The sequence below is a fragment of the Balaenoptera physalus genome (assembly GCF_965194825.1).
Source record: "Balaenoptera physalus genome assembly, chromosome: 7".
Lineage (NCBI taxonomy): Eukaryota > Metazoa > Chordata > Mammalia > Artiodactyla > Balaenopteridae > Balaenoptera > Balaenoptera physalus.
This window is the reverse complement of record NC_138886.1, coordinates 84,864,715-84,879,505: the sequence shown is the minus strand read 5'-3', so window position 1 is coordinate 84,879,505 and position 14,791 is coordinate 84,864,715. Positions and strand designations below refer to the sequence as shown.

At 41.1% G+C, this 14,791-nt stretch overlaps 1 long non-coding RNA gene across 5 annotated transcripts in view; it reads right to left on the bottom strand.

The window, feature by feature from the left end:
- LOC309664514 overlaps positions 1–14,791 on the bottom strand; it is a 97,792-nt gene that overhangs the window by 79,154 nt on the left and 3,847 nt on the right. For 3 of the 5 annotated variants that reach the window (XR_014265865.1, XR_014265866.1, XR_014265867.1), the window contains exon 3: positions 7,914–11,053. This is a non-coding gene — a long non-coding RNA (uncharacterized lncRNA). Of the gene's footprint in view, positions 1–5; positions 11,054–14,791 lie in introns of those variants that run through there. The other 2 variants (XR_014265868.1, XR_014265869.1) reach the window with 2 other exon arrangements.

Here is a 14,791-nt window from a genome sequence, read left to right as displayed (position 1 = left end):
TAAAAAAAATTGAATGTGTACTATCAATATTTGCTTACTTATCTGGATTCAAAGCCTGTTTTATTGCAGAATAAACTCTTGGGAACTACACCCACCATGGTCTTCTTGCTTTGCATTAAGCAACAATTCTACGAAAAACAATCATACTTCAAAAATTAGACTATATTTCATGTTATTGTGAAACAAGGTAGGAGATAAGGCTTGGTTTTCCCAATGTCCCTGTGGCCCATGTGGCTCTTTCATGCCAATCAATCACATACTCAGGTCGTTAGGCGGTATTTTCCTTCTTTCCAGTGTGATAGGTTGGAAAGAGGGTGGAGAAAAGAGGGAAAGAAGGAGAAATTCAAAGGAAAGAGGAGGAGAATGAGAGAGGGTCATAGATGATGGGAAAAATAATAATAAAGACACTAAAAAGACTAAAGACAGGATATAGATACAAGAAAGAAAATGGAGAGGGAAAGCAGTGCAATGTTAGAATAAGAGACACAGGAGCCTAGAAAGACAGGGAAATATAGGGGAAGATGCAAGGAACCAAGGCAGAAAGAGGAAAGAAAAGAAAAGGGGAAGGTGAAGGGCGCCAGGGTCAGGTGGTCGTTCATTGATCAGCCATGGGAGGGACCACCAGGCCAGGCCCGCACACCTTGGGAAGTTTAGAGATCTCAGTCCCCCCTGACCCCACATCTCACCCCATTGCACACACACTTCTGCTCCCCGGCCCTGCTTCGTCCTTTCCCTGATGCCCACCGCCTCCTTTCCCACAGGACAACTGGGTTATCTGTTGCACAAGCTGTCCACCAGCACTGGAATGTAAGCTCAAGGAGGGCAGAGATCTTGGCCTTTTTTTTCTTCCTGTTATGTTTTCTGATGTATCCCAAGTGTTGAGAGCAATGACTGGTACATTATGACGTGCATTTAATAAACATTTATTGAATAAACGAAGGCATGGGGGGCACTCTAGAAATGGACAAGAAGATGTATTTGTAACGTTTGTTTTGCTTTATGACAGTGATACCTTTTCTCCTGGGCAGATCACATTTTCATTCGCAGGTTACCAGCTGGTTTTCAACACATCCTGCTACAGACTGAATGTTTGTGTCCCCCTCAAATTTGTATATTGAAACCTAATGCCCAATGTGATGGATGGTATTAGGAGGTGGGGCCTTTGGGAGGTGCTTAGGTCTTGAGGGTAGAGGCCTCATGAATGGGATTAATGCCCATATAAGAGACCCCACAGAGCTCCCTCAGGCCTCCTACCATGTGAGGACACAGGGAGAAGTCTGCGACCCAGAAGAGAGCCCTCGCCCAACCACACTGGCACCCTGATCTTGGACTTCCAGCTCCAGAACAGTGAGAAATAAACTTCTATTTTTCATAAGCCATGCAGTATTTCATTACAGCAGTCTGAATGGACTAGGACACTTCCCTTCCGAGGAGACAAGCACTTCTTAGAAATTACTGGCACTCAACTCAACAGTGGTTCTGAAAGTCAAATTCTGACATCAGAAACAGAGATACCGATAGGAAACACGTAATAGAATCAAATCACCGTTTTAAAAACGACAAAGCAAACTAGAGAAGAGATAGGTCCTCACTTCAGGCTAAATCTTAGAAAGAATGTTCTAGAGCAAGAAAAGCAAGTTATAAAAGGTTGTTTTGTTTCTTGCTATTTAATATGTTTAAAATTTCTCCTTTTCCTACATTTTCCTCCTTGTAAGTTATACTAGATGTCTTATCTTTCCAATACCAGGCTCAAACAGACAAAGTGATAACTGAATTACTGAACCTTATCAGTATAATAAAAGACTCTGAAAAGCTCATTTAAAGAATTGCTTAGGAGTTAGAAGATGACATGAAAAGACAGCAAAATCTTTAAGAAGGGCTATAGAAAGGGAAAGCTTAAGGAAGATGTTTTTCTATGTGAAATTTGAAAAATGTCTGTGTGACACTGGCACACTTCACTACACTATTTGGAAACATTAGTGGCAGCTGAATTCAGTACTCAAAAATCAATGAAAAAGAATGTTTTCAAGTATCTCGTGGATGGGTCTTCACTAGATGGAGATACAAAGGCTGATTTGAAAATCTGGTGCTTGAAGCATGCTTGTAAAATGATGCTGATTCTACAAGTGCTCACACAAATAGGTCTTGCCAGCCAGGCAGTAACATTGCTTTCAGATCGCACATCAAAATCTTCCAAGCATTCACACATACGTTATCTAATTTGGTCCTCCCAATATGTCTGTGGTATAAATGGGACCAGGTATTATCTTCAAATGCACCATTTTGTGGCTTTAAAGGAGGGAAGCTGGATTTACCCTATTTTCCCATCTCAGCCTCCCATGTCATGGACATGATAGTCATGGCAGCCCAGGACCAGAGGTCTCTCCCACCTTCCACCAGACCACTGTGTGTCCTGGAGCAAATATCATGGTGCTGCGCATCCTAGTGGGTGAATGCACAAGGGGTTCTACAACTCAAATGGGACTTCTAAATAGTTTGGAGGAAAGAGCTGGCAAAGCTTGGTCACCGTCTGTGACCATGGGCAAGTTAAGTAAACTCTTCGGACTTTGGATTCCTCATTTATAAAGTGACCATGTAGTTCTGTGTGGTCTTTAAGGTAGTGGATTCCAGACAATGAGTCCATGGGTCAGTTTGAAAAAAAAAATTTTTTTAATTTTAAGGATTAACATAGGCTTGCCAACCCTCTATGTGCAAAATAAATTCAAGATGTCGACAACTACAACCATCTACTCACCCCACCCCTCCTCTCACCCTCACTACAATCAGTGAAGAATGGACACAGAGATCCAAATGAGGACCTAAAACAACTTTATTACGGGGCTGGTCAAGTGCCAAATGCTCCACAGAGTAATAGGGTGCCTCATAAAGCTGAATAAGGAGATGCTAGCTGGCATCTCTGGAGGAGCTGGGTTTAGCAACCACGCCTGACGCCAGTCAGATGCAGCGCAGCCTGTCAGGGAAGGTGACTCCTCTGCCTAGATGAGCTGGGCCTGTGCTCCCCACACCTGTCCTGGTGGCTGCTTCTGGGGGCAGCTCAGCTCCTGCCCCAGAAGACTCTGAAGCAGATCAAAACAGAATGTTAAGATAACTTTAACGCCATATACATTATAGGCCAAAATTCATTGCTTTTTCTGTTTTCCATTCCAAACGATATTCCATTCAATACTCAACATCACTCACCAGAGATCTTGCAATGAACACCAGACAAAAGTCTAAAATACTCTAAATAACACAAAGCCAGCAACACATAAATGCCCAAATTTTAACCTAAACTTACATCAACGATTACATTTCCAAAGAGAGGTTGAATTCCAAACAAACATGAAATCCTTTGACCTGGGTCAATTAAAGTCTGAAGACATTAAGGTTCAACATTTTCTCTCACTCAGATTGCTGTATGGTACGAATCTTCTCAAGAACACAATCCTGACAGCAGAATTGTCTCTTTCATGAGTGTTACAGACAGAAGATCATGGATCCCAGTGGCACAAAAGGCACTTTTAGGAGCAAGCCAGAGGTTAGAGGTACCATCCACATGCAAGCTTCCAATGGGATGGATCCTGAGAGAGGAGCCATGGAAACTGTGGGACTCCTGTATCTCCTTGATTGCCCTATCTGTGCTTCTCAGCTGAGGTGAAGAATGTATACCACATCTTCTTCCATTCCCCAGCTCTACACTCATGAAGATGCTAGGACACTCTGTGCATTTTTAGGCCATTCCCAGAACTACTGGTACAACAGATACCAGCTGCCACGTTGAGGGTCTGGCTCAAGTTCCCATAGAGAACAATCAGTTATATACATACAGTGGAATTATTAGCCAAGCTTAAAAAAGAAGGAAATTCTGACACATGATACAACATGAATCAGCCTTAAAGACATTATGCTAAAAGTGAAAGAAGCTAGTCACTAAAGGGTAAGTATGATTCCTCTTATATGTGGTACTTAGAATAGTCAAATGCATAGAGACAGGAAATAGAATGGCGGTTGTCAGGATCTGGAGGGAGGAGGGAGTTATTGTTTCATAGGTACACAGTTTCAATTTGAGAAGATGAAAAAGTTCTGGAGATGAATGGAATGGTGGTCATGGTAACCCAGCAATGTGAATGTACTTAATATCACTGAACTGTACACTTAAAAATGGTTAAGATTGCAAATTTTATATGTATTTTACTACAATTTTAAAACTTTTAATCATAAAAAATCTCTTAGCCTGCTTGTGGAACTACAAACACCGTTGTACTATTCTCTTCCACGATTCTCTCCAGCCCTTAGCTATGCAGTGATGCCAGAAACAATGAGACCGTCAAAGCACCGCGGCTCTTCTGGTAAATTCTATAGCCAACCCAGCCCTTCTGAACTCTCCATTTTGGTTCATAGAGGAAGGCTCTTCCTCCAACATTTCCACGTCTAGGCCTATGCTGGGAAGAGAGCTTCCACTCCATGCTCTTGCCATCCAAAAGGAAGAGAAGCACCTAATCTGATCGATGAGCTGACATGCACAGGGTGTAGTTCACTGGTGGGCAAGGTCTGGGTGAGGGCTCACTGCACCTGTATGTCTCTTTGTGCAGTTAAGCAGGCTAAGCCCAGCCCACTCTAGCAAACCATAATTCTATCTCTGCTCCACCTTCTCTGCCTCTGACTGGGTGTGAGTCAGATCAGCCTTGTGGAGTGGACCCGGTTGAATTTGGTTGCAAGGGATGGAGAAGACTGCCCTCCGGACTGGATTTAGAGTGTTGCTGAGCCCTTGCCCAGCCCAGGACCAAAGTGATAGTTTGATCCCCATCTGAGTCTCAGTTTCTTGAGCCTCTTCTCCTCCGACAGGTGCAAGAGAAGCAAAACTTTACCTTTACCTATCTTAGGCTTTCAGCTGGGGCTCTTAACAACAACAAAAAAAAATTAACAGGAGAAAAACAAAGCATGCAGCTCACATCAGTCAGGAGAAATCTAAATGAAGAATAACTCAAAGGGGTGGCTTAGAACCCTAGCTTATATAGCATCTTCAACCAAGAACAATAAATCTCTAGAGAAATGATAGGACAAAGGAAAGCAGTTTTAGACTTCCCAGAGTAGCAAACTGTGGGGAGGTAACTATATGGGAGGACACTAGTGGAGTAAGATTTGTTTGCAGATTCTTCTGGTGTCTCTGGGCTGATAAGAGTCTATCTCCAGTAAAAGGAGAATTTATAGGGAGTTCCCTGGTGGCCTAGTGGTTAGGATTCTGGGCTTTTACTGCTGTGGCCCAAGTTCAATCCTTGGTCAGGGAACTAAGATCCTGCAAGCTGTGCTGAAAAAGTAAAAAAATTTGAAAATTAAAAAAAAAGAATTTATACCCTGCCTTTAGGCAGAAAGCAGGGAGCTTTTCCTACATTTGCTGCTTCTTAATTGCTTTCAGCTCAAAACAACTTTTTCTGTCAAAGAGACATATTTTGGGGTGACATATTCTGGTTTCCTTCACAAAAAAGGGGGCAGCAAAGAAAAGGTAGAGAATGAAGGTTTCATTCCCCCCCAAATCAGAAAAGTAGAACAGATATTCTTTTTTAAAATCTCATTTTAAATTGACTACATTTTGCTTTATGCAAAAATCACTTTCTTGTTTCTTTGTTTTTCATTCTGTTCAAATGCTGAAAGTTTCCTAATTATCATCAGTCCATGAACATACATTTGAGGAACACTTGAGGAGTATTCCTCTGAGTACATTTTGCTCTAAAATTCTGTGATACTAATACTGTTGTCTCTGCTTCCACCACGCCTCCCAGAATCCCAGAAAATGAAGGGGTAATAAAATATGAGTGTGGAAACCAGGTTTTAATGCCTTACAAAATGCTTTATGCAGATAAATATTTGACAGATAAAAAAAAATAAGGTCTTTTCTCCTGTGCCAGGGCAATACAGGACCTCATCTAAACAAACCATCTGTTTACGTAAATCCAGGGTCTGCTTGGGGGACACTCTTATGTAGATGGAAAAAAAAAATACCAGCAGTGACACAGCCCTGGAGCACACTGCATCAAAAATGATTTCAAAATAGGTATTCAGTTTATTTTTACTTCATGAGGCTGCCCGAAAATTCAGGTTTCTCTGGTTCATCTCCTTTGTGTTAGTATTTATTTATTAAAGTGAAATGATCATGTCTTTGTCATTTTATACACACCAGGAGTAAAGTTAAAAGTTACATTAAACTGCCTTCATTCCATGAAGTTCTCCAGGTATCTGGGTACGTGAGAACTTATCTATTTCTCTGACAATTTTTAGCTCATTCTCTCCACCATGTTCCCATGTAGAGAGGGAGAAAGAGAACTCTCTGTCCCCACCCCCACATGAAAAGCCATTCTCTCTTTGCAAGTAATTTTCTTTTCAGCTGACATGTCCTAGATTGTTCTAAAAAGAACAGCGGCATGAGAAAATACAAGAACAGATGATTCAAAGACTCCCTGGGAACTGCCGAGCCAGCTCCTAATTGCAAATGCAAGGGTAGGCGAAACATCTGTATTCTGAGTCACTCCATTTTTCTAGAAGGGAGGATGTCGTTAGCCCTCCCGCTGCATGAACCTCTGTGGTCTGTAAGTGGGCTCCAGAGCTGGTTCACGGTGTGCTAGATCTAGATCTAGAGACCGCAACTGAGCTCCCAACCCCCGACACACACACACAAACTCAACATATTTTGAAGTCATCTTAATTAATTGACCACCTGCCTCTGAGAGTTTTTAAGTCTGTATTTTTAATAATGAGTATGCAAAGCAACATGTGTGTGTCTGTGTGTGTTTGGGGAGGAGAAGGAAGTAAATAATCTTAAAAACCTACACAGGTTTCTGACCTTGATTCTCTAATGCCTGGAATGATACAAATTCAGGGATACGGCCTTTTGTGGAAAGAGATCCTAGGAAAAAGTGAAAAGGGAAGCAGATTTTTTTCTAGAAAACTATAAAAACAGTTATTCCAAAAGAGAGCTGGTTAAGGCTTTTTGATTAATGAATAACAAAAAGATGATGGCAAAAGAAAAGTAAGACACTGATGAGTGAAAACAAGAACTAACAGCAGTTAAGGCAGAGTCAAGTTCACCAGTGTGTTTTTAGGCATTACTGTCTCTTCTGATGTGACTCCTATGGGGAAATTTCACTGTTTATACAGAGAGTGTAAACAAATTTGTTGACCTAACAAAACATTGGTTTTCATTCCTCACACCTTCCTCCCCCAGCCATGGTAAACAGCTTGACATTTAGGCTCATGGGCTTTGGTGTGAGTCAGAGGTTCAAATCCTGGCTCTGCTATTCATAGCTGCGTGTCTTAGGACAAGCTTACTACCCCCTCTAAGTCCCAGTTTCCACACTTACATGGGTAGGCACCAAAACCTCAGACCCTAAAGTGACAACATCACGAGACATGCTTGTACAAAATAGCTCTGGGTAAGGAAATGAAACAAAACCTGAAAGAAGAACTGAGGATGGCAGAAATACCTACTTTGAAAACTCTTGACAGGCTCAAGTGATTGCAAAAGGAAGATGGCACATTACGATACGGACTCCCTGAATTGGCCACGGGCACTACCTGGTGATTCCAGATATTAAAATGGTCTGTCCTCAATCTGATTTTGCCCAAATGTCCTCAGAGGAGCACTTGAGAATGTAATCTTTTCTATCTGATGGAAGAAATGGGGAGACAGATGGTGGCTGGAAGTAATTGTAGGAAGGACCTGAGATAGGACAGCAGTAGGAAGAACACACCTTAGGAAGTGTGAGAAAGTTACTCATTACCCTTGTTTCCTCTCATCCTCCCTTTCACCCATCTCTCCCCCAAGGCCATAGGCTAGAGCACTGGACAGTCTTCAAACTTGGCCAGAAATGATACCATTCTAAAGTAACATAATGATGTATTATTTTGTTATTACTTACTTTTAGTAGCTAGTACTAGACTTCATCTTCCACGAGGTCTATCTTTGTTGGGAAAAGGCCTGGGTCAGTCCACTCAGAGAAGGGGAATACCTACGGGGTCACAGACGTTGGCTGGTACCATGGCTTCTGCAAAATTATCCTGCATGGGGTAAGATGCCTGTGACACTCCTGGAGTGGAAGAGGAAGAAGAGTCAGGAGAGAAGAGGAAATTGGAAGAGAGAGAGAGAAGAAAGAAGAGTCAGTGAAATGATGGGAGGCTGGGTAGTAATGGAGGAGACAGCTCCTCAAATTCTCACGAATGCCACTAAACCCATGAAAGCTTACTGAGTTCAGAGGTTACAAAACAGGATACACATGCAGAATCAGGAGCTAGAGAGGCAATGTGATTAAACATACATGCATCTACTAAAGGCTCAAAATGTCATGAGCAGACATGGAAAGGTCAGAAAGACCTAGAGAAAATGAGAATGTATGAAAGTGGCATGCCAAGCCGAGGGAACTGCCTGGGTTCATGCATACCTGCAACCATGCACACCATCACTCATGCATCAGTATTGGTTGAACTCCTATTGTGTGCTGGGCACTGCACTAGGCTGTGGAACACCATGGTGACAAAACCAGAGTTCTTGTTCTCCTGGTGTTTGCACACTAGTGGGAGAGGCAGACATTGATCAAGTAATTGCACAAGGGACTTCCCTGGTGGTCCAGTGGTTAAGAATCCACCTTCCAATGCAGGGGATGCAGGTTCAATCCCTGGTCAGGGAACTAAGATGCCACATGCCACAGGGCAACTAAGTCCGCATGCCACAACTACTGAGCCCAGGCACCACAACTAGAGATTCTGCATGTCGCAACTACAGAACCCACGCGCTCTGGAGCCTGCATGCCACAACTAGAAAGAAGACTGTGCGCCACGCACGTGCCACAGCTAGAGAGAAGCCCACATGCCACAACAAAGATCCTGCGTGCCGCAACTAAGACCCAACACAGTCAAAATAAATAAATAAATATTTGTTAAAAAGAATCCTCATAACAAGCTTTTAAAAAAAAATTGCACAAACATTGGTAAAATTGTGATTGTGAGGAGTGCTATACAGAAGGAGCACATGATACTACGAGAGACTATAACAGAGAGATTGGCCCAGCCAGAGAGATCAGAGAAGCTTCCCTGAATAAGTGATCTTATTGATCTTACTGATCTGAGCATTGAGTGATGAGATGTTAACTGGGTGAAGAAAGCGGGGGAAAGCAGCCCAAGAAGAAGAATATGTGTACAGGCCCTGGGGTGGCAGGTTTGAAGACTGAGAGAAGGCAAAGTGTGGCTGGGGAAAAGAGACCCCGGGGAGAATGGGCAGCATGACACTGGAAGGCGGGGAAGCAACAGGCCCCTCGGGGACTGCGGACCATGGGATGGCGTCAGTCTTTATCTTAAGGGCAGTAGGAAGTCATCATAGGGAAATTGACAGGAACCCCCAAGAAAGTCTGAAAAGGGCAAATGAGACCCCTGTTTACACTTTATTTCCACTTTCCTCGGCATCTCTACTGACTACCAATCAATGACAGCTTGGGTAATAGCATACCCAAAATCAGAAAAGTAAACATTTAATTAACTTTGTTAATCTAGTGATTTCATTTAAATAATTAGTATTTTAAAATGAATTTTCCATCAACATACAAGAAAAACTCCCAGTTCTGAACCACCGTCAAAACACAAATGCCCAGTATGTAAATTCGTAATTCAGTATTTAGTCTTCCGTTACTTAAAGAATACTGAATTAGGAATCAAACAGCCTGAGTTTTAATTCTGACTCTGGCACTTATTAGTCACACGGCTTTGGGTTAGTCCCCAAACCTCTCTCAGTCTCAACTTTCCTCATCTATAAAATAGGGTAATAACCCTTGCCCAACGTACCTCACAGGTTAAAGTGAGAGCATTTTGTAACACCAAATAGATTATTATTAACCTTTCTCCAAATTGCAAAGGCAAATACACGACTTATCCAATCAGATAACGTTTTTTTTTAACCTCACATATCAAACTGTTTTGCAATATTGTTACAAAATGCTGCTTTATCTTGAAGGTCATTGCCCTCTAATACATTACAAAACTACTTGTGTACATAAAACCACCAAAATTCTTTGAAAAGTTTTTCCCTTATAGGTTATTACAAAATATTGAGTATAGTTCCCAATGCTATACAGTAGGTCCTTGTTGGTTATTTATTTTATATATAGTAGTGTGTATATGTTAATCCCAAACTCTTGATTTATCCCTCCTCCATTTCCCCTTTGGTAACCATAAGTTTGTTTTCCATGTCTGTGAGTCTATTTCTTTTTTTTATAAATTTATTTATTTTTGGCTGCATTAGGTCTTCGTTGCTGCGCGCGGGCTTCCTATAGTTGCAGTGATGGGGGGCTACTCTTCATTGAGGTGCACGGGCTTCTTGTTGCAGTGGCTTCTCTTCTTCCAGAGCACGGGCTCTAGGCACGCGGGCTTCAGTAGTTCTGGCGCACGGGCTTAGTTGCTCTGTGGCATGTGGGATCTTCCCGGACCAGGGCTCGAACCCGTGTCCCTTGCACTGGCAAGCAGATTCTTAACCACTGTGCCACCAGGGAAGTCCCTGTGAGTCTATTTCTGATTAATTAGTATGATGATCTCTAGGTCCATCCACATTACTGTAAATGGCATTATTTCATTCTTTTCTTCAGCTGAGTAATATTCCGTTTTATATATATATATATATATATATATATATATATATATACACCACATATTCTTTTTTTTTTTTGGCTGCATTGGGTCTTTGTTGCTGTGTGTGGGCTTTCTCTAGTTGCAGCAAGAGGGGGCTGCTCTTTGTTGTGGTGCACGGGCTTCTCACTGCAGTGGCTTCTCTTGTTGAGGAGCATGGGCTCTAGGCGTGCAAGCTTCAGTAGTTGTGGCGCATAGGCTCAGTAGTTTTGGCGCATGGGCTTAGTTGCTCCGTGGCATGTGAGATCTTGCCAGACCAGGGCTATGAACCTGTGTCCCCTGCGTTGGCAGGCAGATTCTTAACTACTGCACCACCAGGGAAGTCCCAATGTACCACATATTCTTTATCCATTCATCTGTCGGTGGACATTTAGGTTGCTTCCATGTTTGCCTATTGTAAATAGTGCTGCATGTATCATTTATATTTACAAAAAAAAAAAAAGATAAACAAGAAGCAAATAAATTTGCTTATCTATGGGGGTTGGGGGAATGAAATGGAAGAGATGGAAAGGGGACAGGATCTGTCTGAATATAACTTTTATATAGTTTCGTATTTTGAACCATGTTAGCATTTTACATATTAAAAAAAATAAATTAAATCAACAAGAATGGGTGGGTAGGAGGCTCTGAAAGTGAAAGAAATGAATTAACTTGATTATAACCAAGTTAATAATACAATTACAAAGAAAAAAGAATTAATCCAAAAAACATCTGAACATAATAACAAATTATTCTGACTATACACTTTCAGTGGGATATATTCTAAAGACAAAAAAAATCTCAAACTTTACTTGGTAAGCTTGTTTTGGATAATGTTGGTGAAGTAATTCTGAAACTGTTTTGTGTATGTTGTAGAAATGAGCAAATGAGTAAATATATTGATGTTTTGAGGAAGCAGGGAGTTCACTGTGGGAGAACAAAGAGACAAATATGGAATGGAGGTAGAATTCTATACTACTGGATTGGATATCAATTAGAGTATCATTATGAACTCATGGATTTTAGAAAGTGTTTCTAGTACTGTCCATTGAGAGGACCTAAAAGCAATTTCACACCAGAGCAATGAGCACACATGGCACCCAGGGCTTGTTTTCTAAACACCATTCCCCAAACCCTTTGGGAAAATGCATAATTTCAAGGTGAGCCTGGAGCATTTTCTAGTGCCAGAAATTAAGGAAGTACTCAATACTGAGGAAGATATGTCAAAGAGATATAGGAACCTGTTTAAGGGGCTGCCACTTGCCAAATTTGGGACAATATGAGCATCAAAGTGAATAATGACAGGAATGGATTTTAACACACTGAATAAAATAGAATCCATGAGTCTACACTGATTTTTTTTTTAATTTTAAAGTGATTAGGAGGAGAAAGGAAAGCCTTCCTTTATAGAAGAATGTTAACTGATAAACATAAAAGAGATGATAGAAATAGAAAGTCACTATTTCACAACTACCGTATTAATATTTGATTTCAGGAGAGAATCATCAGTGGATACTAAAAGCATTGGGAGAAATATGGGGAAACAGGATCTTCACACAGTCCAAAATATCCCATCACAAGTCACTTATTAACTAAAAGGGGAAAAAATGAATCTTTATAATGGAGAAATACAGTAGATAACACCTTAATCAAATAATCCAACTGATCATCATTAAAAGGACATATTCACATCATATATCCTCTGTTGTGACAACTCAGATGTGTGATATATCACCTATTAGTATTCCTGCCAAAAATGTTTAACCTAAGTCTAACCATGAGGAAACAATCAGACATGTGCAAAAGAATGTGCTTGGACTCTTCAAAAATGTCAATATTATGAATGAAAAACCAAAAAAAAAAAGACCGTCAACCTGTGCTACATTAAAGAACAGAGACATGAAAATAAATACAATACGATGCATGATCCTTGCTCTAGATCCTTTGGTATCTAGAATACCAAAAAAAAAAAAAAAATGTTAAAGGACATTACTTGGACAATTGCAGAAACTTAAATATGGACTGCATATTAGAAAGTAGTATTATGTCAATATTAAATGTCCTGGGCTTCCCTGGTGGCGCAGTGGTTGAGAATCTGCCTCCCAATGCAGGAGACACGGGTTCGGGCCCTGGTCTGGGAAGATCCCACATGCCGCGGAGCCACTAGGCCCGTGAGCCGCAATTACTGAGCCTGTGCGTCTGGAGCCTGTGCTCCACAACAAGAGAGGCCACGACAGTGAGAGGCCCGCGCACCGCGATGAAGAGTGGCCCTGGCTCGCTGCAACTAGAGAAAGCCCTCGCACAGAAACGAAGACCCAACACAGCCAAAAATAAATAAATAAATTAATTAAAAAAAAAAAAATATTAAATGTCCTGAGTGTGATAATTGCACTGTGGTTACAGAGGAAAATATCCTCATTTTTAAAAGATACATGCTGAGAGTTTGGGGGCCTAGGTGTCTAGATATCTGCAACTAACTCTCAAATGGTTCAGCTAAACAATACACATATGCACAAAGGGAGGAAAAGAGGGAGGGAGGGAAAGGAAGAAAATGTGACAAAATGTTAAAATTCTTGAATTACGTAAATGGTATATAGATATCCATTGTACATTTCTTGCAAATTTTCTATAGTTTTGCTATTTTTCAAAATACAACGTGGTTGGGGGAGAAAGGGAGCTTTTTATACGGTCACTGCAAGAAGACAGCATAGTTGATATACTTAGATAAACTGAGAACCAGTTAAGTATTATTCAGTTGGGTGAATCATTGCCAAGAGTTCAAGCTCTAGCAGAAAGCCTCCAGAAGATATTGGAGACAGCCAAAGTTAGCAACAACAAAATTAATTAGTTAATACAGGACACCCAGTTAAATCTGAATTTCAGATAAATGAGCAATTTTTTTTTTAGTATAAGTATGTCCCAAGCATTTTATCTGGCAGCCCCACTCAGAGAAGCACTGTGGTCTGTTCCATGCCCAGGGGATAAAGTACAACAGTTCAAGAATACTAGAACAGTTCAAGATTAGAGCCATTAATATTTTTTATTTACTATTTTTATTTAATCAAACTCTACTCCATTTTCTGTAATGAAGACTACTCTTCAACCTATATTTTCTCCTTACATATGGTTGGTACAGCCCTAATTTAGGCTTCATTTTCTCTCTCTGCATTGTGAAGCTTTCCCCCACTTCCACCACCTCTGACTTCTAAATAGTACTTTCCCATCCTCTTCACTACCTTTCTCCCTTCTCAATTTCTACCTGTTTGGCTCAGGAGAGAATAGTTTCAAAGCAATAGATGATACTTAGCTGGGATTGCTTCTGGAAATTTGAGTCACTGTGTTAACCCCACCCAATGTCATTAGTTAAATGCCTTGACCTAGGCTGGTTGGGGATCCTCCCCTCCCAACGGAACCCCTGGACGTCTTGACATAGCATTTTTGGTACATTTGGCATCCATCAGGCCAGAGCAGCTCAGACAAAAGTTTTATATATTACAATCTTTGAAGTTCCCTCTTATCAGAAATGCAAATCAAAACCGCATTGAGGTATCACCTCACACTGGTCAGAATGGCCATCATCAAAAAACCTACGAACAACAAATGCTGGAGAGGGTGTGGAGAAAAGGGAACCCTCTTGCACTGTTGGTGGGAATGTAAATTCGTACAGCCACTATGGAGAACAGTATGGAGGTTCCTTAAAAAACTAAAAATAGAACTACCATATGACCTAGCAATCCCACTACTGGGCATATACCCTAAGAAAACCGTAATTCAAAAAGAGTCATGTACCACAGTGTTCACTGCAGCTCTATTTACAATAGCCAGGACATAGAAACAACCTAAATGTCCAATGACAGATGAATGGATAAAGAAGATGTGGCACATATATACAATGGAATATTACTCAGTCATAAAAGGAAACGAAATTGAGTTATTTGTAGCGAGGTAGATGGACCTAGAGTCTGTCATACAGAGTGAACTAAGTCAGAAAGAGAAAATCAAATACCGTATGCTAACACATACATATGGAATCTTAAAAAAATGGTTCTGATAAACCTAGGGGCAGGACAGGAATAAAGATGCAGACATAGAGAATGGACTTGAGGACACAGGGACAGGGAAGGGTAAACTGCGACGAAGTGAGAGAGTA